The sequence below is a fragment of the Python bivittatus genome, unplaced genomic scaffold (genome assembly GCF_059951505.1).
Source record: "Python bivittatus isolate LINGU-HERP-01145 unplaced genomic scaffold, Pbiv_v1 ctg000480_np1212, whole genome shotgun sequence".
NCBI classification, from domain to species: Eukaryota; Metazoa; Chordata; class Lepidosauria; order Squamata; family Pythonidae; genus Python; species Python bivittatus.
In genome coordinates, this window is record NW_028277075.1 from 101689265 (window position 1) to 101712821 (window position 23557).

Sequence of the window (23557 nt, forward strand, 5' to 3'; positions counted from 1 at the left end):
ACCTTAGATTTATAGAAGATAGGTAGGTAGGTAGGTAGGTAGGTAGGTAGATAGATACAGATAGATAGATAGATAGATAGATAGATAGATAGATAGATAGATAGATAGATAGATAGATATAGATAGATAGCTATAGAGATGATAGACAATAGATGATAGACATAGATGATAAGAGATGATGATAGATAGATAATGATAGATATAGACAGATAGATGATAATAGATAGATGATAGATAATAGCTTTAATTGGTTTAACAGTTTTTTTAAAAAAAATCATTATCATTATAATTTACCCTGTTCTGAGATTTTGAGTTTGTACATTTATTTATTTATGAAAGACATAAACTGCTTCAGTCTCAAAGGAACTCTAAGCAGTGTGCAAAGGGCAACAGCAGCACAGCCAGTGTAAAATAATACAATAAAACCTAATATTTAACATTGTGAGAACAATCACATCTGGTAGGAATGGCCTTGAGAAATTGCCAAGTCAAGCCCTGATAGGGGAGCCACTCTTGCCTTGGGGAGGGGGATGGCAAACTGTTCCACAAGAGGAGAGCCTCCCCCCCAAATATGCCCGCTTTCTGGGCTCCTCCCCATCCTTTCTCTCAATGGGTGGGTGGAGACCTTTAGAAGGTATTCTTAGTTCACTTGGGCTGGGCAGGCAAAATCTGTCTGGGACTTGTAGAAACATCTATTGCTTTAAGAAAGATTTTGGAATTGTGTTTGTTTATGTATTTGTAAGATTTATATACTGCTTCAGACTGTACGTTATAATGACTGGGTCTCTTAAACACTCATCAAATGATTGATTTTACATGCCTAGGCTTCTCTCTTAATTACTTGCCTTCATAATCTTAAATCATATGCACACTCTTGTATTTCAAGCACATGACCTCTCTTACTAGAACAAAAGTCAGCAGTGACTTTCAGTTATAAACTATATAAGGCAAATTTAAATCAGCATAAGAACCCATTTTTCGTCACAGGGAAGAGCTCTCAAAAGTACCTAAATAGGAAAAAAAAAAAAATACTACTGAAGAAGGTCTTTTTTCCACTCTAACTGCCTCATTATTGTTCAGGGCTTCAGCTTCCTTTCTGAAAGTAATTTAGAGACCTTCTAGTTAATCATTATCTGACGCTATGAGGAAAATTAATGCAAAGCCAATATACCGGAGCACTGTTTTGTTAGACAGGAAATAAGAGCAGACAGTTGACTCATAGCTTTCTGTTAAATGTCTCATAAAATTTGACCTGGAGGTTTGGAACGTTGTTACCATGTTGTCCCCCCTGCCCCAGTCCAAGTTTGGTTCTACAAAATTAATATTTGTTATTAATCTGTCTCCTCTAAAACCATTCTCACATGTCTTAGAAACATAATTATGTGGGCCAGAGATTGTGCTCACTGACCCCTCATTGCTATTACTTCTGTTTCCCAAATAGCCCGTTAGCTGGATCTTCTACCAGGATTTTCCCCAGTTTCTACACTATATTTTTGTTCAAAGGAATATATAAAAAACCTATATAATTACATCATCCAAAACTGTCCCTGTAAACATCTTACTAATGTGTGGCAATCAGAGTCAGAAAAAATGCCCACAGAAGAAATGTAATTCATATATTCAGTGAATCCATGAAAATCATGTGGATTGAGTTCAGTCTAAATTTTCCATTAAGGTAGATTGAGGATTTATACACATACAGTAATGGGACTTTCAGTGGGAAATTTGCTGATAGTCTGAGGGTAAAGGAAAAAACAGTGCTTTTTTGCATTTATTCCTATTGTACAGAACTGGTTTCCTGATTTCATAAAAGGATGTATCTCAGATAGATTTTGACAGTCCAGATCCGATGCTTCATCTGTTGTTATGGTGATAGGCTTTTGGAAGAGGGAGAAAGAGTTTTGACGGCAAGGTTCAGGGCTTACTGGATGCAATTCCTAGCAAAGGCACAGAAACTCATCAAATGGTTAAAGTAGCTTGCTTCAGCAGCTCTCTGAAACTAATTTCGTTATGGGGAATAGCATCTTTCAGCCCAGTCTTCATGCAACAAAGGTCAAAAGACTAACAGGTAAAAGTGCTTTCAAATTAAGCTTGAATCTTGGGAACTACATTCCTGTAGTTTTCTTAGTAATGTAATGAAAGTGATTTACCATTGCCCTCTTCCATTTTGTACCCACAACTTCCCAGCTTAGCTAGCAGCCTGGGAATTTCCAGGTGCAGGAGTGTCCACAGAAAACTGCAATGTTGCCAAAGTGATGACATTGGTGCAGCCATATTATCACATACATTTTGTCATGTGCTAGCCTTTTCTCCTCACCAATGGCCCTGTAGTCTCCCATGCAAGTGCTAACCAGGGCCAACCCAGCTTAGCTTCCAAGATCTAGCCATTTATCCTGATCTAGTGCCCTACAATAAGCTCTAAATCCCGGGAGAGATCATGTGCTCATGGCGTTCCATTTCAGGAGAAGAGTTGGGTACTCTCAGTCATTAAAAGATCACTGGAAAGGGACAATAGTACTTACAATCAATTTATATATTCAATTTTTATCCCATCTTTCCCCTAAAAATAGGAGTAACAATGCAAGAAAGTATATTGCTAGAACATATAAAAACATTACCAAATACATATCAATAAGAAGTAATCAACCTAGTTAACATTAACTTTGGTCAAAGTAATTGCTAAAAGCTCTTTATACAAATACCAGAAAGGGGACAGAGATGGAGCTTCCCTTAGCAGGGGGTTCAGGAAACGTGGGAGCAGGCTGGGAGGCCGTTTCTGAGATCCCCATCCCACCTGCCTTTGGCAGAGATTGAAACCAAGACAGGCTAATACGGGGGAATGCAGTCTTTTAGAGAAGGCGTACATTAAATGAAACCTATTGTACAGCTTGAGGGTTCCTCCCACCCAACCCCCCAAAACTGAATTGAGGATGATATTCAATGATAAGAGTAATACAGTAAAAATCAGCAAAGAAGCAGGGGGTGCAAGTAGCTGTAGATGTAGATGCCTTTGAAAATCAGCAGTTGCTCAGGGAGGGCTGTTTGCCGGGTGAAGCCAAGCTGTTTTTCTTTTTTTGGTAACATGGGAACCGGGATTCCCTTCCTTTTCCTGCCCTGTCCTCTTCGTTGCTTTTTGCCTTGCCTCGCTCCTCCCGTTTTGCTCCTCCCCTTCCTTTCCCTAACCCATCTGGGCACAGTCCTTTTCCTGCCACAGGAAGGAAGGGGGTGATGCATGCTTTGGGGGAGGAGAGTAGTTTCTGCGTGAGAAAGATTGGTTGGTACATGTAGACGTGGGAATCTATACATTTTATAAGTGGGGATCTCATTTTCAGTCCATGAATTGTAATTAGCAGCTGACAATTAACTTCTTTTGTGCTGGCCTGTTTTTTGGGGGGGAAGGGAGGGGGGAGTGTGGAGGTGGATAGATAGATAGATAGATAGATAGATAGATAGATAGATAGATAGATAGATAGATAGATAGATAGATAGATAGATAGATGGATGGATGGATGGATGGATGGATGGATGGATGGATGATAGATAGATAGATAGATAGATAGATAGATAGATAGATAGATATTAGATAGATGATAGATATTTGAATGCATACAAGTACAACATGTTTGTGCATTAACCAGGCAGAGGAAAATCCAGGACTGCTCTCAGCTGGAGTTGACAACTCCAGGTTAACAAGGTGGGAAGATGGGAAGGAATCACAGGACTGGAAGGGACCTTGGAGGTCTTCTAGTCCAACCCCCTGCCCAGACCAGGAATTCTCTGACCATCCCAGACAAATGGCTGCCAACTCTTTTCTTAACAACCTCCAAGTGATGGAGCACCCACAACTTCAGGAGGCCCACCTGTTCCACTGCTTAATAGCTCATGCAGTCAAGAAATTCCTCCTTAGTTCCAGTTTGGGTTTCTCACTGTAAATTTTCCACTCATTTGGTTCTTGTCTTTCCCACAGGTGCTAGGAAGAATAAGTCTACTCCCTCTTCCCTGTGACATCCCTTCATGCATCAGAGGACTGCTATCATGCCTCCCTTTAGCCTTCTCTCAGTGCTGCCTTTCCCATTAGTTACTGTATGTACCGTCAGAGAGAAAAAGCACAGGTGCAACATAAAACAAAGAGAGGAACTAACACATTAAGGAGATGGAGATGATTTACCTTCTAGGAGCAACACAGATAACCAAACCATCCAAGTCTAAGTGTGGTACAAACCCAGCTTCTGATTGCAAATGCAATTGAGCAGAATTGAACAAATTGTTGTGGAATTTTGACAGATCTGCTAGTAGGTAGCATATAGACAGAGGTGCTTTGAATACAGAAAATATTCCAACACCTTCAAGGTGAACATGTTAAACCTTGCTAATATTAAACCTTGTTAGTGTAAATGCCCCTTCATGTGAAACAAAGTGTGTATTAGAAAAACAATTACATACAGCATGATGCAGAGTCTACTACACCAGTTCCCATAACAGTTTGAGTCTTTGCATGTGTCATTCTGCATGTCCTTTGTCTGACTTCTATCATAGTTCTCCTTAGGTTGGGTTGAAAAGCCACAGTAGGACAAATCAAAGGTGACACGTTTTTCCGAGAGAAAATACTTGTTTGCAAGACTAGACTGAGCCAAGGGCTCAGCCCATATTTCAGGTGACAGATTTTCATAAGAGCCTCTACAGAAGTACAATCCATTTCCAAACAAAGAAGTGACATGACCCAGATTGAGGAAAGTGAGGCATAGCTTTTATGAATTTTGTTTGAGTTGCTTCTAAGGTTGTTGTATCTTTATAGGAACCAAGTTGTGCACTCTGCAGTAGAAGACTTAGCACCTTTGCTCTAAATTATTTAACTGCTGCATGGACAAAGTTGTCACCCTTACAACCATTATAACACTAAAAGCCTTTTAAGCATGTATTGTAATTTCTGGATTTTGTTGTTTCCAATGGTAGAAGATTGAAAGTGGATTTCTAAATATTTGAAAACCTTAATCTGCTCAATTTTCCAATCCTGGTGGCAGATGGGACATCACTTGGCAAATACCACATTTGTTTTAGAGTAATTGTTCCCTAATTTTTCACAATGGTAGAATGTTGCTAGTGCCTCAAGGCTCAATCAAAGGCCAACCTCTATCAGGGAAAGAATGACAACATTACCAGACTAAAGGAGGATGGAAATGGGTTTATGATCTAGTAATGGGGGCATGGTGGAACTCAGATACTTACCTAGCACATCTTTCTTTTGATAAATATTTATAGAATTTATATGGCTGCCTAGATCACATAGTGGTCCTAGGTGGCTCACAACAACCAATACAGACAAGAATTAAAAACAGAAGAACACTTTCCACCAAGTGCCAGACCTCCTAACTCAACCACAAGGCTTGAAAGAAGAGCCAGATCTTCACAGCCTTCCAGAAGACTAAAAGGATAGGGGCCTTCAAATCTCAGGTGGGAGGCTACTCCAAAGGGCTGGGGCCCTTCCGAGGTCCCATCAGATGACAACAGTTAAGGGAAGAGGCCTGGAGCACACCCACCCTAACTGACCGAGTAGGATGGGCAGATACTCTTGGGAAGAGGCAGTCCTGCAAATAAGGTGGTCCTTTGCCATGTAGGGCTTTAAAGGTGATAACCAGCACCTTGAATTGCAGCCAGAAAGCAACTAAGAGCCAGTGCAGCTCACACAACAGTGGTGTAACTTGGACAAACTGTGTGGAGCTCAAAACTGCATATGCTGCCATAATCTGGACCAATTGTAATTTCCAGATGGTCTACAAGGGTAGCCCCATGTAAAGTGCATTGCAGTATCCAACTGATATGTGACCAGGGTATGACTGACTGAGCATGGCCTCCCAATCCAGAATGGATGTAATTGGCACGCAAGAGGAATTTGTGTGAAGACTTCCCTGGCCCCACTTGCCACTTGCTCTTCTAGCAGGAGTCAAAACTCCAGGAAGACCCCCCCCCAATTGTGCACCAATTCTGTCTAGGGGAGTGTTACCCTGTCCAGAGTCAGAAATGTCAACTCTCCTGACCCCAGGGGGCCAAAGACCCACAACCACTGCATCTTGTTAGGGTTGAGTCACAGCTAGTTTCTCCCCATCCAGGCCCTCACTGCCTCCAGGCACTGAGCAAGCACCTGAGCACCCCAGGCCCAGCATGGGGTAGAGGTATACAATTGGGTATCTCAGCATACTGAGGATCCCAAACCCCATCCTGCCAAATGACCTCACCAGTTAATATATGGCTATATTAACATATAGATGTTAATATCGGCATATAGTCAAGGAGCTCAGGCAGGTCTGCTGCTACACCACAGGGAGGAAGGTAGGCAAGCAGCAAGCCCAAGTGATCCCTCCTGCCCAATTTCACAAAGAGGACCTTGCGTCCGGCTATGTCTGGAGCAGCATTTCCAAGACCACTAGAGGCGCCCAAACAACAGCAGCTACACCTCCACCCTTGTCCCGGAGTTGCAGCTAGTGCCATACTCAAAACCCAGGAGAGCGCCTTTCTGACAGAGGAACGTCCCACCTCCCCACCCCGGGCCCAACCAGTTTCAGCAATGCACACCGGGTTGGCTCTCTCATCAAATCATGGATGAAGTGAGCTTTACTCCAGGCTGACCTGGCATTAAGCAGCAGCAGCAGCAGCAGCAGCAGCAGCAGCAGACGGAGTCCAGGCTTTGAGGCCAAGCACAGGTGGCTGGAACCTGACGCCAGTGTTAACCACCAGGCCACCTTCCCTGAGAGAGGCCGACCCCCTGCTCCCCCCATATCTCCCCTTGCCCACCCCCAGTAGGATATCTTCAGATCCCTGGCCTGGTGGGTTGCAGGGATTTTGAAGTTGGCCAATTTTATGCACTCTTTTCTTAGCTTCTGTTTCTCAACGTAACTTTTGAATCAGTCACACTTAAAAGCCTATTCAACCCATTAAGTCAGAGCCAGTTGTCTAGAGGTAATGCCCTACCTGATTAATAGGCTTGAATAGCCAACACAGATGAAATAAAATGACTGCTCCTTTTATTTATGTTCAAGCAAGACATTAGCCATCTGAGTCAGTTTTGATGGAAGACAAATGGGATCCTTTATACTTTTGTTTGCACAGGAGTTCATTACAGAAGTACTTAGGTTCCCATAATGATACTCTTAACATCTCCAGAAACGGCTTCGTTAGCTAATAATTTAGTATGAGGGTTTGAGTACTGAGACATACGTTACTCAGGTCCTCAGAGCTCAGCAACTGAAACAATTAAGTGAATAGCCTTCTAGTTTCAGATAGCCACTACAGAAGAGAGATGATAGCGTTCTTCAAATTCTTGAAACCATGCCTCATAAAAGAAATCAAGACCTCTTCTCTCTTCTTCCAGAATGCAGGACACAGAAGAATGGATTTAAGCTACCAGAAGGAAAATTCCAGTGGAGTGTTAAAAAAAACACTTCTTAACAGTAAGCACAATTCAACAATTATTTATTTACTATGGAGGTGATGGGTCCCCTTTAATTGGATGTGTTCAAACTAACCATCCATCTGTCTGGGATGCTTTAATTTGGATTTCTGCACTCAGCAGAGTATTGGATTTTATTGCTTAAATGACCCCTTCCAGGTTGGGCTGAAATTAATAAGATGAGCAAATCATTACTAGGTCCTGTTTTGGACCGTCTTGGATTCTCTGTCTTCTCTATGGGAATGCTCTGAAATTCCCTATGAGTTCATTCTTGCTTTATGGGTTGCAAGCTACCAGGGCAAAAGAAAAGGAGGAGCAATACTAGTCAGCTAATGATGTTTCACATTGTTCTTTAAAAATCTCTCCCACAAATAGAGGAAACCAATTCTACAGCTGATTTAGACTTCCCTATCTTTGTAGGATGAGGCAGAAGAGGGAAGGACTTTGAATACTTGTGTCAACTTCAGAAGAGGAAATCTGAGGAACCCAATGCTCCCTGGGATACTGTTCTAGAGTAACAATGTGAAGGCTGGGGAATTTGCTCCCTTTCTTCTCCAATTTTTGAATCACCCTTTCCCCCCCCATATCTTCAGCCAATGGCCACAGGATTTGTGGATTTGTGTTATAATATATCATTAAGGAAAAAAACCTCTGAGAACATAACTATTCAAAATCCTGAATGTTCAGTTTCCCCCTCAATTGCACTTGCTATTTCTTTGCAGTAAATCTCAGGAATTTTCCTACAGTACTAGTTCAAGAATAAGGGCTCCATTTAATACGATATCCCCAAATGGGTTCTTTTAAAAGTTCTCCTTTTGGTTTATAAGGTTGGATTCAGGAAGCAGAACTCTACTTATGCGAAATGGAGACACAGGAAGAGACTCCCTCCTACAAGCAGCAGCGTATTTCCACATATGCAGAACATGCTTTTAGATCCAGACTAGACCCACTGCCATCTGGACTGCATTTTTAACATGATGGTCATTATAAGAAATTTGTACCACTAACTATGCCTGATGAGGAATACTTCAACATATGGGAGGTATAATTGGAAATAAATAAATTGGTTACATTGATTTCTGTGTTATCGTATTAACCTAGGATTCTCTGTATTGTCGAAGGCTTTCACGGCCAGCATACGATGGCTGGTGCGGGTCTTCCGGGGTGTGTGGCCGTGGTCTTGAAGTTTTGTTTCCTAACGTTTCGCCAGCACCTGTGACCGGCATCTTCAGAGTGCAGGAGCACAGACAGGAGCAGTTCTCTCTGTGCCCAGGGTGATGTGACCCTTTTGTGGGTATTTATAGAGATCTGAGGGGGGGAAGGGGGGGATTGGGGGTGTGTGGGTGGGGTTGGGCTACTGAGTGGCTGCTTGTTTTGGTGTCAGAATCTGTGTGTATCTTCCTGGGGATTAGGCAGGGTTTTTTCTTCTATTGAATTGTTAACGAGGGGCTGCTGGGGGTGATTAGCAAGTTCATTGTGTGAACTGTTCACATGTCCTGGTGGTTGAGCTGAATTCGTTGACCTTTTGCAGGCTGTATTTTTCAGGATTGGTAGCCAGGTTTTGTTGATTTTTAGACTCTCCTCTTTTTTATTGAAGCTATGCTGGTGTATATGTTCTGCTACTGCAGATTTTTCTGGTTGCTAGACACTGCAGACTACAGCAACCAGAAAAATCTGCAGTAGCTGAACATGCTCTCAAGCACACTGGACACAAAATCCTATTTGAAAACACAGAGATACTGGACAACACCAACAGCCACTATACCAGGCTATACCGGGAAGCCATTGAGATTCACAAACACCAGCATAGCTTCAATAAAAAAGAGGAGAGTCTAAAAATCAACAAAACCTGGCTACCAATCCTGAAAAATACAGCCTGCAAAAGGTCAACGAATTCAGCTCAACCACCAGGACATGTGAACAGTTCACACAATGAACTTGCTAATCACCCCCAGCAGCCCCTCGTTAACAATTCAATAGAAGAAAAAACCCTGCCTAATCCCCAGGAAGATACACACAGATTCTGACACCAAAACAAGCAGCCACTCAGTAACCCAACCCCACCCACACCCCCCCAATCCCCCTTCCCCCTCAGATCTCTATAAATACCCACAGAAGGGTCACTTCACCCTGGGCACAGAGAGAACTGCTCCTGTCTGTGCTCCTGCACTCTGAAGATGCCGGTCACAGGTGCTGGCGAAACGTTAGGAAACAAAACTTCAAGACCACGGCCACATAGCCCGGAAGACCCACACCAGCCTAGGGTTCTCTCTTTCACTCCCTGTATATTTTGATTACTCTCCCTCCCTCTCTCTCCCTCCCTCCCTCTCTCTCCCTCCCTCTCTTATCTCAGACTGCTGTTATACTGAGATGGACAAAGGAACAGCTGATACTAGCTGCTGATTTTTAGCAGATTTTGGAGGAACGACAGTTTCTAAAAGTTGAATTTGCTTACAGATCCAATGCTACGTTGAGGAATGAGGACTGAAACCCTTGATCTGGAAAGGGCTTTTATTGGGTTAAAGGGAAGTAGAAAGCAGAGTAGGTGGCATATCTGAAAGACGACAAGAGGGACAATTTTGAATCTGCCATCACAGTACACACTATGCAATCAAATAGAAATGGTCTGAGGTGAGGCTGTAAGTAACATTAGTTTGGCCTCATTCTCTCAGCTAGAATAATAATATAGGGGTTTTTCAATTACTTCTGCACAAATTAAGGAGATGTATCTTAAATATAGCCAACCTTCAAAACAGGCCACAAAGCGTGCTGTCACAGCAGTTATAACAAAGAAGCAAAATATGTCATCTGCCCACAGCCTGGCATATAGGGAGGCAAGAGGTCAGGGAATTTCAGGATCACTGTCAGATTTACCCTGAAATCAAAGTGAACTGTGGCCAGGCTGCCATTGATCTTTCCAGTTAAAGTAACAGGGTGACGCAGAGGACTGAGAGAACCATCATTAGTTTTACCAGTTGCTTCAAGAAGTGGTTCTGCCAGACAGCCACCCAGTCTTTGGTTTTTTGAGCTGTGTTAGCTGACTAGCCTAGCCTAGTGCCTGGTTAATTTTATGGGAAAAGGAGTGAGTTAAAACTGAATGTTTCTATGCTACTGTGTAATCCTCAAAAATCGACTTCACTGTATTCAGAAAGGGGCTTTGATAAGAAATCTTTTTCCCACTGAACAAATCCTCAGTCTATCCGACTGAAATTTGGCATGGACGATCCCTCTAGGACTCCTGTCTTGGTATATTTCATCACAATTTATACTAGAGCAATAAAAATACAAACTCTGCACTAATTTCTATGAGATCTGCCATACCTCAGCTCTCTTATTAAATTACAGCTTGCTTAAGAACAACACCATAATTCTGCTGGGGGAAAAAAAGTTACTGCCATACGTGTTTTCCCTCTTTGGGACTGACAGGCATCTAGCTGAATCTGGGTACCTACCGAATGACCCAAGATATATTGAGTTGTTTCAAGAACTAGCAAATCATACAGCAGAGGTAGACCACCTTTTTAAGCTTGGAAAAAGCAATTAGTCTTTGTGTCTTCTCTGGAAGCTGCAGGGGATGGGGCTAGTGATGTTCCCAGAACGGTAATCAATTTCGTAAAGTATTCACTCACCCTCCATAAATTATTCCATTCAGTTCTGTGATATCATATATTTTGTTCCTACATTGGCTGTTTTGCAACTTTACATTGCTGGCCAGATCATTAGCAGTCGCTTACAGGTATTATAAGCAAAAGTGACAAAATGGAGCAGGATATATTTTATATGAACACCACTGCATAGTGTGAAACCATGATGGGTTTGTGTGTGTGTGTGTGTGTGTGTGTGTGTGTGTAATAATGAATAGGAGCCTACCATTTAACTGAGAGTTGTACCTCGGAGCATTAAGGATGGATAAGAAGTTATAAGCAAGAAATGATTAAACAATTTTCTGAAAAGTCAGGTTTGGGATATATAGGAAGAATATAACTTTTCCAGTGCAAAGTGGTAAAGTCCAGAACCAGATATACTGACTAGCCAGCTAATCATGAAGTCTGGCTCTTAATACAACCTGAATGCCTACAGCCACAGGCCAGGACATTTGGAGAAGGCCAGCTTTCCTAATCATTATCAGCATGCTAGAAAATATGTCAAATTTCAACTATGACGCCTAGGGTAATATTAAAGTCTGTTTCAAACTGCACAAAAAGCTCCATTTCCTATGAAAAAATTTTAAAAAATGAAAGAATAGATTCAGGGAAAATTATTCCGATGTAAAACAAACTGATCTCTCCCTAGTGATGATACATAACTCTAGTGCAATTGTTTAGTAGAATACAGATGACTAAAGTACTGCTAGGATGTCTTCTGATAGGAATTACAGATAAATATAGTCCCATCTTTTGTTTCCACGGCTTTATTATTGCTACTAATTCCTTCCCTTGCTGCTGAATTTAGTTATTTTACTGCACTGCTTGTCAGAGTATAATACTGTTCAAAAGACAGTCTTTTGACCAAAAAACCCATTACTGCTTCTACATTACCAACTCCTCTCTTTTCTGTGTAAATTGATGATTTGTATAATGATGGCTAGCAGATAAAATATTTTATTTATCCAATGACTATTAGATAAGTAAGTAGACAACATCTTTCTTTGCCACTTTTGTGACAAGTACTAACGCACTGCAACTCCAAGGATTACTGTATAACAAATGCAGACACACAGATGCTAGAAAGGTTGGAACTGCGCCCTCTGGTGAAAGGAGGGGGACAAGGAATTTAACCTTGACTCCATTTTCATAATAATAAATATTCACTTCCTTAGATTTTACAGGTTTAGATTTCCATATCCCAATATAATCATGCTGTCTAGAATTATGGAAAGGGAGGGGGAAATATCTGGCTATATTCAAAAGATCAGTGACACTAAAAACTGAAAGATCCCCATTGACCGGAGGAAAGAATGGGAGGAGGTATTAAACCTGTCCTGGGGGATTTTTCATCCAAAGAAAAAGAGGACATGAACAACTAGGCTATGAAGAAATTTTTACGGCCTAAATTTGGCAGTAAAATGTATTTAAGTAATTACTGAGCAGAAACGTGACAAAATTCAGAGTAAAAGAGGCTCAGGATGAAAACTATTTTCAGCCATCAGTCCAGTCCACCAAGCCAAGCAGATGTCAAAAATGGCCCACAGTCAAGGTTCAGGATGAAAAGATGAACAACAGGCCACAGAACCAAGGGGATGGAACATAACTGCATATAGCAAGAATAAAGATAATGTAGAAACTATGGGAATCTTACAAAGACAGTGAGGGTCTTGCACATCTACTATTTCAGGCAGACATGGCATATTTGTACTTGCAGTGCTCAAAGTCTCCTCCTCTGTTCTGCTAGAATATTTTCTGCAGTACTATATCAGCCAACACGCTTGTCCTTTTGAAGATGTGAATCTACAGATTTCTCCTGAATTTGATTCTGCATGTCGTCTTCTTTAAATGAGAAATCCTCTAGGAGAGGCATGACAGAACCTGTCAGGACTGTAATAAAGTTTCTAAATATAGAACTTTCCCTTGGTGAAGCTCCTAAACTATAGAGGTAGAAAAGTTACTTCCTGCTGCTGCGCAACAGTTTCAGGGAGACAGCTGATAGATCTGGAGATAGCTCTTTTTCCCAAGGAGCACTTTAGAAATGTTCTTGCCTAGAGGACGTGTCTCAGGCCACCACTAAAACTGGGAGTCACACCCTTAAACTGCAGATGGATAGTGTTTCATCTAACCATCCCAGAGATTATTATATCAATATGGACTTTCCATATCTGGAACTTTAAAAGAGAATGACTTGGGAGAAAAGTCCCTTTGTGGTGTCTGTTTCCTATGTGCCCAAGAGGAAGTTTATTATATGGGTTTGCTGTGGGAGGTGATTTGTCCCTTATTTTGAATACCAATCCCTCTCTCTGAATGCACTGGAGAAACATTGCTCTAACTCCTGCTGCCCCTGCTCCAGTATAGCCCTGATTGTCCAGAAATCACAGCTGGCATTCCTTCCCCTAAAAAGGTGTAGAAGACCCTAGTGTAGAACAAACATAAATGGAAGTACTGCTGTTAGGGGAATCCCTTGTTGCCATTGTAACAACAGGTAAGGGAGGGGTGCCTGGCCTTCCTAGTTTTCTTTGCCCAAATCTCCTCTGGTTGGGCACTACCCTGGTTCCACATACTGGCAGGATTGTTGCCTCAACTGTTAGGCTGTTGCTGTCATCCCTTCTAGGTAGACCAGGTAGGGAAACAGATGCCACAAGAAATACTAGAACTCTACTGATATAGGCTATAATAATAGCATCTTGAAAGCCTGACAGAGTTTCTCCTTTCCTTCGTTTTATACCAAAGCGAGTCAAGTGAGGCAATCTTGAGTTTCTTTCTCACCCTGTCCCATTTTCTGGGCCAAGTTAATGTTTTCCCAATGTTTGCTGCATATTTTCTTCAAGGCTATCTCCATACTCCTTTACATCCCCCTTCTGGAGACCAACTGACCAGGCACCCCACTTTGGGTTTTCCTGTCTGGGGAAACAGGACTCCCAAACTAACATCTCCCTGCTGGGCTCAGTTACTTAAACTTACAACTGCTCCTGAGGAGTAACACCTAGACTGTACTGCTTGAAGCCATGATTCTCTCCTCCTTGGAATATAGGAAGTTGCTGAGTGATTAACAAAACAAGCCTATTAACCATTTCAAAATTACTGAATTCCATGAACAACATAAATGACAACCAGGAAGAACTGAAAGAAGATACAACATTATGAAACACATAGTCAAATAAGAAGAGACCCTCTAAGCTGAAAGGAATGCCTTTATCATACTTTGAAAGTCTGCCGTTCTTCTTGATGCCTGGTCTCTTTTGGCTTCAGGTCCTGCCGGCCTACAGGAATCCTTAAGACCAGGGAGAGAGAGTTCTAAAGCCACCTCTTGTTCTCTCTGCATCCCAAATTCTGCTGCTTTTTCTGCAAGCCTCCTCCCTAAGCATAATGTAATTCTGATTGGACAAGGTCAGAGGTCTTACAGCTATCATTGGTTTGTTGCTCTGTCCGCCTCTATTAACCCCTGGTTGTCCTCTATAGGAAGTGCTGATCTGAAGTGAGAGGACCACATGTTTGCTTGGGAGAAGGCTGACAATGAGGTCTCTTATGCTCTGCAAATGTCAATTCACCACGGGATGTGAGGCTACCGGCTTGGCTGGCTTCAAAAAAGGGTTGGACCAGTTCATGGAGTCATAGGGATCAATGGCTATTAGTCTTGATAGCAGTGTGATTGCCTCTGAAGGCCATCTGCTGGGAAGCTAGTGGGCTTCCTTGTGCAATTGGTTGGCCACTGGGAGAACAGACCAATGGACTAGGTGGGCCAGGGATCCAATCCAACAGTGCATTGCTTATGTTCTTATGTTTGGGGGGGAAATGTATCACAATGGATACACTTACCAAAAGAGATTGTAGGGGTCATAGATCCCAAAGTGGTCCGCTGAGGAAGAAACCCCCCCAAAGAACTCTAGTGAAAGTAATGCTCTGAACTTAAAGTTGAGAAGAAAGATGGGAGAGAAATGACAATAATGGATATTCACATAAACAAACAAACCGATGTACCTAGGCAGCCAGCAAAGAACCAAAATGCAGCAGGAGCAACCATGCTGCTCCGAATTCTTGTTTCCATTCTTAATTTAAAATAAAAATGTAAAATGAAATTTTTCTGTAACTGAAAGATTGCCAAATTCGGCTCAACAAGACGGCAAGAGACACACTGCAGAGGTGCCACAAATGAGAATTACAAGAGGTCACAAAAAAACAACAACAACTGCCATTACCCCAAAGGAAGTTGATACTGAGCTTAAGAGCACCCTCCTGCCCCAGGAAAATTACAGAAAAAATTAATCTGCTCTTTAACTATATCCTTGGAAAATCCAAGACAAGATAAATCATTTGAGGAAAAGCAGATTATACTTTGTAGATAAGTACAATAATATTTTCCTTATATCAGGTTCAGAAAAAGCTGGCGGATAATATGCAATGAAATACGTCCTGATTGAAATCTAACATGCTGCTGTGGAAATGAAAACCCTGAGTACATCAGTGTAAACAGGCAGGACACAAACAAGAGACTCATTTTCCTGTCGAAATATTGCTCTTTAATAAGCTTTCAAACAAGCTCATCTACTGCCTTGAACTCTTGACAAATAGATCACAGGTTCTAATTAACTGGCAAATTCAAGAAAACCTACTCAAACATACTACTCTTATCATTTTAATTCATACTAGTAGGTCTGGGTGTCATCTTTCATGCATATCAAGTAAGTTTAGGATTGGTAATACATTCTTAATTTTATAAGGAAAGACTAGCACCTCAACAGTTGTAATAATCAGTAATTCCTGGGGAAAATCTAAATTATACGCAATATTAATCCCCCCCCCCCTTATTCCAAGCTTGTGTTGAGGCCTTTTGCATCTGTTCGAAAGACAGAAAACCAACACAATAAATGTTGAATTTTACAGGTGAATTTTGCAAACTAAACACTTCCATCAATTTTGCTCAGCACAATGATGTCATAAAACTATCTGAAATTGAAATAAATGTTTGGTTTTTAAAAAATTATAGCACAATGGCTCTTGGATTTTGTCTGGCCAAACTTGTGGTGGGTCTGCAATAGATGGAAATGCCTTTCTTGTTCCCAGTTATTTAACAGTAGCAACACAGAGAGAGAATTGGCTAGTTGTTTACCAGTCACCTAACAGATCAGGCTGCTGGTATGTCTGGTTGGGAAAAAGAGTGGAGAAAGGGATTATCAGCTTCCTTTGGACCCTGAATCAGTTTTCGATGAGGTGATTAGACATAACCTGCTCTTTAATTCTACATGCATGGTGAATTAATTTTAACAGAATATTTTAAAACTGGGTTGGGCTGGCCTGCAGCCTGCCCATGTCTGTCATAGATTCCACTGGTCTCAAATGTGTGGTAGAAGTTGAGCGCTGATATGGCACTTTCTGAACTCATTTACTGCCTATGAGTAAAAAGGGAAGCTGTTCCCAAATAGTGTGAGAGCTTTATTGCCATACACGTGGTTGAATTGTTTGATAACCTTTGAAAGGTCACATAATTTTGAACATCAAACTATGAAACATGAACTTTCTGACTGTGCAGTGAACTTTGTTGTTGCTGTTGTTGTTGGACAAACCCTTGTCGAGTGCTCTAAAGTTTAAGGTTAAAGGAAGGTTTTCAGGGAACTGACCATGTTGATAATCCCAGTACTGTTTTAAAGCAACTTGTAAATGGTACATATGAAAATGTAAATAATAGATGAAAAGGGCTTATTAGAATATAAAAATGTCCCAAAATTCCCATGTGGATTTGAATAACAATGGAATGAGACAGAATCAAATCATTGGCAGCCACATGCACTTTAATGCCCAGCAATGCCAATGAGATTTGGGCACACTTTTTTTTTTTTTAATTATGTCCAAATGCCACTTAATATTTACTTAATGAAAACAAAGCTCTTTCATCAAATCAGTCTTGACAATCAAACTAAAATAGATAATAGGGATGAAAGACTCAGGTCACTGCCAAATCATCATTGCTCCCAAACAACTTATAGAATTCATGGCATTAACCCCCAAACTACAGTTAACAGTCCAGAGCTGTTGAAATAACTCATTCGTAGAAGCACCATGTCTCAGGATCTCATATATTTTGGAAAAGGACACTAATATCAAGGATAAATCTATTCGTGTTGATTTTGGTTCCACTATTAGACAGGGCCATCTTTCATTCCTTTCAGTTATCCCCAGAAACTCCTCTGGACTAAAATAAACCAAAATGGGGTTATTAATAAATACATTGCTGGATCCATCCCCACTGACCAGGAAGAAAAAAATGCTATTGTTAGGAACAACATGCATTTCGCCACCTGGGCCCCAAGATTGGTGCGTTTATAAAGGTACTTACCTTTTTGGGTAGGCAGGAAAGTGCCAGGACATATTCACCCCATCCATCATCAGACTGTGTTTGCTAGGCATACTGTTTATCCTTGGTGCCAAAAGAAGCCGATTCCTAACATTTGGGGGTTATTAGCCTACTGTTTGTGAAAGAGAGTTTCCACTGAATGGTCTAGTCCTTTAGCTAGAAGGACTGCATGTGATGAAGCATATTAAATTAAAGATTAATAAAATAAATAAAAAGAAAGAAGACAACATAAAGACCAAAGAGGAGGGAACGACAGAATCCCTGGTTGATTTGCAAGGGCTTGTGTGAGAAAAGGTTAAAATTAGATTGACGAGCAAATGTGTTCGCAGACTGCTGGCTGACAAATGGCAGACTCTGCCAATGTATTACTTATGCAGGAGATGAAGTGGAAGTGAGCAGGCGGGTAATATCTCTGCAGTAGTCAGATATATTCAAACTTTGAGTAAACAAGGAATGTTTGGGTGGGCACACAACAGATGCCTGTTGGAGAGGCAAACCGTAAGTGGGTGCCTAGACATGGGCAGAGATATTACTCACATTCTGTGGAGATGCCAAGGAGAGCTGGGTCATCCTGCTGATGGGAACATTCTCTTTGGATGACTCTCACAGCCTGAAGATAAACCTGTTCCATTGAACTCCTGTGACTAATGCCCCATTTTAGAGAATTCAGATTTGAAGAACACATTAAGGGTGGGTCTTGAGATTTTCTGGAGGTTGCTGAACTACAAGTGCCCTCCCTGCTGATTGTGCCTGGAGGTGTAATGCGACAGCATCTGGAATCCAGGATAATTGCAAAGCCATCAGCTGTTTGCTCATGACAGGCTGTACATTTTAGCGCAAAAAAATTATTTCAGAGTATTTTATGATGTTTTCCTGAAAAGGTTTTCAGGTGCTGTCTTGCCATGTGACTTGCCCTTTCCACACTCAAAACTACATTACTCCTTTGGTGACTGGCACAACTCAGAAATGTCTCAAGCCTTGCCTGAGGCCAGGGAGGTAATGGGATAGTCATAGCACAATTGTATTTGTAAGGGTCTTGACATCCAACTTCACTGTTTTCTTTGCTTCATTCTTTTTTTTAAGGGGATTTTTGCTTGTGTGATAGCCTCCTCCATTATTCACCCCCCTCAGGGCATTCCTAAGCCCCATTCACAGATTAATGATGGGCCATGGGAGGGGGCAGCCCAGGGCTTGGCCTGGAAGGGGGCCCATCTCCCTGGACAAAAGACAGAAGGCCACTGGAATGAGAGGAAGCCTTCTGGGGGGGCTAGGCAGAGTGACATCCTGCAAACAAGTGTTGTGACTGGCCTTGTTGCCCTTGATGGCCATTTTTGTGAATTGTTAACAAATGTTAAATCCCAATTTATGAGAGTGCCCACAACATTCTCAAAATTCCAAATGAGTCCACTGGCCCTAAAATTTGCAGATTTGTGCCCTATGTATAAACTAAAAAGCAAGGCGCTTTCATATGAATGACAATAGCTGCAAGATCAAAGAATGGACAAATGCACCTCTTTCTTTCTATGTATATAAAAATATGTCTCTTATTTGTAGGTTCTCTTTAAGCACTGAAGAAGTAACATAAGCAGAGCATTTGTATCATCACCAATGGCTCATCAAATGCAATCAACCCTTTTTCACATTTAGCTGTTTTTCCCTTTTTACCTTTAGCTTCAAAAAATAATCATGTGAGGAAACACCAAGAAATAATATCAAGGTGCAAATAAGACTTAAATAACACATCAGGACAGATGGTGATTGATTTGCAAGTTAATGAGGTTGGCAGAGGGTGAACATTCAACTGACTGCATCAAGGGCAGAAAATGGAAACACACGATAGCCCATGGGATCGGGAACAAATTTTGCAAAACAAGGATTTAAGGGGAAAAGTAAAGGTGGAAGAGACAAATACTTGAAGGGAATAGCTTGGCTTTTATAATGATCAGTCACCTGGGGCCCATTGCCATCCATCGTTGTAAGGGTCAACCATGAAACCCTCATGCACTATTTTTCCTGGGAATATCCTGAATAACTGCTACTTCTCATGCTTCTGTAGTTTGTGTTCTGGCTGGCCAGATTTAGACAGAGGCTAAATGGGCTCTGGACCATTGTTTTAAGATACCTCTGTTGCTTAAGCTACCTCCCAAAGGTCATGGATGTACCAATTTTTCCTGCACAGTATCTTGTTTCTGCCATGTGATATCCCATGTTCTCCCTTCTCTGCATTCCTGGCTAGGGGGCATTCCAGGAACTTAAAAAAGTAATGCCTTTGAAATGAAACTCTTACTTTTCTATATAAAAGATAGGGTCCCTCTAAGCAAGGCTCAGCATTTTGGTTATCAGAATTGGATCATGAGCAGCCTTGTACTTGTGAAGATCCTTCCTCACAAAATGTGATGACTCTGAGAACAGGGATTTTATAGCCTCTTCCTGTTCCAACAATAGTAATGCTATTCTTCACATTGTTGCTCTAGGTGACATAGGTTGTTTTTACTCTGCGTGCATATGTGACTGCAGGCACCCGCATATGCATGCAAACACCATGTGACTTTAGAGTGAGGACAAAGGCAGATGAGGTGCTGCGTAGTCATCTGCTAGCAGGGGACCCTATTGCAGTTGTTCTCGCCATGGAAATGATTGCCATTAGCCTTACTACTTTCCCATGATTTTGCAACGTGGCACATAACAGACCCCCCTACACAAGAAGTACAAACATACATAAGTGAAATTAATGAGTTGTGAAGAAGTGTTTATTACTGCCTACTTTGTTTCAGTAACAGCCATTACCACCACTACCACCTTGCTCCTGTTTGGTTTAGAAACCAGGTGCCATGGAGCATGGGGGGCATCAACTGCTCTTTTCTATACTGCAGTTCTGCTGAAAAATCCCCAAGCAAGCTCCTGCTTTCCCCACAGAAGAAAGCTATTATGGGTGCTGGTGATGCTTTCTCTTTCATAACTAATTGCAAATTTGGAGGAAGATTTTTCCTGGGCTTGTGGTACCGGGGTAAAAAGCTATTAACCCTTGTTGATTATTATATTCATGCAGTTTCTCAGTGCTATTTAGGTTATTTATAATTCTGTTTACTGTTTTTATTCTGTTTTTAGTTATTAGCCACCCAGAGTCATGTACTTGAGATGGGCAGCCATATCAATTTATAAATAAAAAATAAACAAACTGTTATCTAATTTGGCCCTTACTGACCAGCAAAAAAAAAAAAAAAAAAAAAAAAAAAAAATCCATTAAAGGGGATATTTGAGGAATGGCTTTATTTTCATCGATTAATGACATTATATTGCCCGCCAGATTATACTCTTCATTTGATCAAGCTGAGTAACTAAATAGATCTTACATCTTCCACCCATAGCAATGCTTATAGATAGTGGTGTCAGTCAAAGACATTTCAGGTTTTTCTGGCCACTTTTGGCCAATGTGCGTCTGTCAGAAGGCAGCCAGTTCTCAGTTTTGTCCTGGGAAGAGCGAGTGTGGGGAGGACTTTTTTTTGCATACCTTCAGAATCATATTCCTGATAGCCCATCTAAATGCTGCTTGATGAGCTACCTAAAGAGTATTAGGCTGTGTGAGATCTAAGGCCTCCCAAGGTCCAATGATGTATCTTCACTACTTAGAAGATGACTTCCTTTTTCCTTTTGAGGAGGTATCCATTTAGAGGTAATTTCTTGGGAGAAAAGGGTTGGAATTATTTACATGCTTCTTCTTTTCTGTCAAGATCATTTCCTACCCTATAATATTACTTTCTCTTCTTCTGTCTTGGTCTTTTTACATGCCAAGGTTGTGCCAGCTTTGGGCTGCCTCCTCCAACACCATGTTGGTATGCTTATTAACCACTGACTTCACTTCTGCTTCCGTAGAAATGCTACAATTTTGCATGCTTTCCTTTAGAGCTGCAATCAGCACTGCATCTCTGTCATCCCATGCTGTTGTCTTGTGTTTTGAACTTGAGCTGATTTTCCCCAAATCCATTGTGTTGCATCTGGAGCCACACAGAACATAAGTATCTACAGCAAAAACATGATTGTGTCAAAACGATAACAAACATGCAGTGATCTCATGATGTGAACTCTTTCCTTAAGTACTTGCATCCCAACATCTGACACAAGCATGTAAGTCACAGGTTTTCCTTCATGATGCCATGATACACATTTTGTCACTTGTTCTCCAGTATGGAAAATAGACATTCTGACATTCTTCAGAGTATAAAGGGGGACTGTTGTTTCATCTGACTCCTGGCTTCTGAGCTCAAGCCAACCTGTCTCTTCTCCCTATAATAACTGTTAGGTTTTCGGGGGGTGGGGTGAGATCTTTTACCTACAACTGAGAGATAGTGCCTCATTCGCTATGCATCTCCCCCTCACTGGCAACATTCAGATAGTTTTTGTTTTGAAACCACCAGAATAATGAACGTAACCTGAACTAAAAACTGAAAAAACAGGAAGGGGGCGGGATTTGAATGCTTTCTTTGTGATCTATTGATCAGCTGGAAGAAGTGATACTGGTGGTTTCCAGTTTTGAAGACCTTTGCCAATCTGCATTAAACTGTTTTTGAAGGTTTGGGGAGTGGAAGTGGTGGCACTAGCATTTTTTGTCCTATAATAGCTAATTTGATGCATACAGGAAGCTCACATACATTTTTTTTTTTTTACAAACAGCTAGCATTTCTTTTCAAGATTCTGACCCACAAAAGAAGCTTGAGGAACAAGTTCTCAGTTCATATTCGAATGGAACTGGGCTGGAAAAATAAGCATTACAAGTTCTAGTTATTCCAAAATTCAGTGACTACTATTGCTTTGCTACTATGCATAATCTTAAACTGTAGAGGGATAAGCAAATAGCAACAGACCATGAAGAGCATATAACCTTGATCTGTTTACTTTTGCTTTAAATGATGGGTTTTATTTTAAGTCACATTAGTAATCTTTGCTATTTTATCACATAATTGAAGCACAGTAATGATATTGTAAATATATTTGTGTAACTCCCGAAATCTCTATACATTATTGGGAATTGTGGGGTTGCCAAAAGACGTTGAAAAGACTCTTCCAAAAATAAATTAACTGTCAGGTGAGGGCAATATTAGTAGGATTGGGAATTTCTACGAGTTTATTGAATTGTGTCATCATGTAGCTCAGTACTTTTTAAGGCAAGATGAATTAAGCGATTTCAATGCTTCCAATAAAAGAATCTCTGTAGTTCAGAGTTGAACTGTGGAGTCCTTGGTGCTCTCTGAGGTTGGCTGGTTGCTTGCAGACGTTTCATTACCCAACCAGTCATGTTACCTAGTCAGGTAATGAAAAATTTGCAAGCTAACCACCCAGCTCAGAGCACCAAGGACTCCACAATTTCAGTGCTTTCCTCTAATTCTCTTAAAAGAACATCACCTAGCAACCTTGCCTCCACTTATGTAGGGCTGGTTAGACTATTTACAAAAAAATGTGTTTGCAACTTCAGTATAAAGATTATAGTTTATCACCCGTCTCTCTCCCCAGCCCCTTTAATGGGAAACTCTGAATATACAAACCAGAGGTAAACACAGCAATAGTGGATTGTTGCTTGCTAGTTGCCCTCTAGTGGGGAAAGGAAGCCACGCTTTCAAAACCACCCCCTTCTGAGAAAGAAGGGGATTTGGGGTTTGGAGTACTTCACTCGCTCTGTCCCCAGAGCAGCCAAAAGAGGAAACGCCCGTTCTGCCAGTAAACTGAGGACACTTCAGGAAGAGGCAGCCCGGAAGGCAGAGAGGCTCTTCTGGGAACAGCTTGACCTCCCCACGCATTTGCCTTGCAAGCCTCCCGTTTAAGGTACGAGGGGCCGGCGGCTTCCCGCCCCGCGCTCTGGAGGGCCGGTCACGTGACCGCCGTCTGGAATCAATGAGAGTCGCATTCCCCGCTTCAAAAGGCAGGCGGCGGCGGGTGCTTTTCTCCCTCAGCGGGTTTTCCAGACGTTTTAGTGCAGCTGCAAAATGGTTTCGGGGAGAGAATTCAGCAGGACGGCTCGGCTCCCCCCCCCCGCATTCAAACTAAAGCAGTTTCGGCCCACCCCTCAAACTCCTCCGTTTTGTAAAAGACATTCTGTTCATTGCGGATGGACAGGTGGCA

The 23557-nt window shown here is 41.6% G+C and overlaps 1 protein-coding gene across 2 annotated transcripts in view; it reads right to left on the reverse strand.

Annotated features, from left to right (window-relative positions):
• Nucleotides 1–17776, reverse strand: part of ITGB6 (integrin subunit beta 6) — a 92869-nt gene extending 75093 nt beyond the window's left edge. The window contains exon 1 of one of the 2 annotated variants that reach the window (XR_015797249.1): nucleotides 17426–17776. The gene's annotated coding sequence lies outside the window, so the exon portion shown is untranslated. The remainder of the gene's footprint in view (nucleotides 1–17425) is intronic. The other variant, XM_088146636.1, reaches the window with a different exon arrangement.
• Between the last annotated feature and the right edge of the window lie 5781 nt (nucleotides 17777–23557).